This window comes from Crocuta crocuta, unplaced genomic scaffold (genome assembly GCF_008692635.1).
Source record: "Crocuta crocuta isolate KB4526 unplaced genomic scaffold, BGI_CrCroc_1.0 scaffold2236, whole genome shotgun sequence".
Classification (NCBI taxonomy): Eukaryota; Metazoa; Chordata; class Mammalia; order Carnivora; family Hyaenidae; genus Crocuta; species Crocuta crocuta.
In genome coordinates, this window is record NW_027532514.1 from 69621 (window position 1) to 70773 (window position 1153).

The 1153-nt window shown below is 34.3% G+C and overlaps 1 protein-coding gene across 1 annotated transcript in view; it reads right to left on the bottom strand.

The window, feature by feature from the left end:
- BRWD3 (bromodomain and WD repeat domain containing 3) overlaps window positions 1-1153 on the bottom strand; it is a gene marked incomplete at both ends in the record, with an annotated part of 145811 nt that overhangs the window by 61860 nt on the left and 82798 nt on the right. The gene's annotated exons all lie outside the window — the stretch shown is intronic.

Below are 1153 nucleotides of genomic sequence, written 5' to 3' on the forward strand. Positions count from 1 at the left end.
ACTTGCACTGTTATTTTGTACTTTTCTTTCTGAACATTTAATTTTTTTTGTTTTTGTTTTCATTTTTTTCTTAATAGGCTACAAATCCTAGGATGACAGGGATTCTTTCATTTCCTATTTATTCCTAATCTCTAACTCAGTTACTGCCACACAGTAGACGTTCAGTATTTGCTGAATGGAAGAATTTTACACCACACACTAAGACCTGATAAATTTTAAACACAGAAAATATAAATATCAAAAAAAAGAAAATATAAATATCAAAACTAAGTANTGGCTATAATATGAACTTTGAAATTGTGATTTTTAGAGATATGGACTTGTGCTATCTAATACTATAGAAATTAGCTACATGTGGCTATTTAAGCATTTAAAATATGACTAGTCCAAATTGAGATGTTTTGTAAGTGAAAACTAAAACACTGGATTTCAAAGATTTAGTATTTTTTTGATGTTTATTTATTTATTTTGAGAGAGAGAGAGAGAGGCAGAGAGGGGGAAAGAGAGAGGGAATCCCCAGCAGGCTTCACACTCAGTGAAGAGCCCAGTGTGGGGTTGATCTCATGACCATTAGATCATGACCTGAGCCAAAATCAAGAGTCAGATTTCTAAATACTGAGCCACCCGAGGGCCCCTGGCATGCACATTCTTATTTGACGCCTTTGCAAGACATCTTACATTGACTATTCTTAAATTACATTCTGTAGCCCAGATCATATTGAACTAAAAACAAATCCACAAGGGGTTCCTNTCTCACAGAGGAGACAAATAAAGATGATACCATGGTATACTACAAAGTGAACTGTGTCATGAGAATTAGATTCTAGTCCCTATCACTTACTATTTGTACATCAGATGGCAATCACTTGGCCTTTGTCCTTAAAGTATTTATGAACTGATAATGGAAGCAGATAGGAAAAAAGCTTTTAAGTGGCATTTAACCTGAAGTATACATGATAAACCAACAAGACCACCCATGTGATTTCTGCTATCAATCCTACCAACTTTTCAGGTCACAAATATTGCAATCTTTTACAACAACAAGTACATTTTTTAAAAGAGGCAAAGCCACCTTTTCCTTCCTACTTCTTTCTCTTACCTCTACTTCTTGCATAAACTAAACCCTGAAGGTAAAACAAAAAGGATACCATTG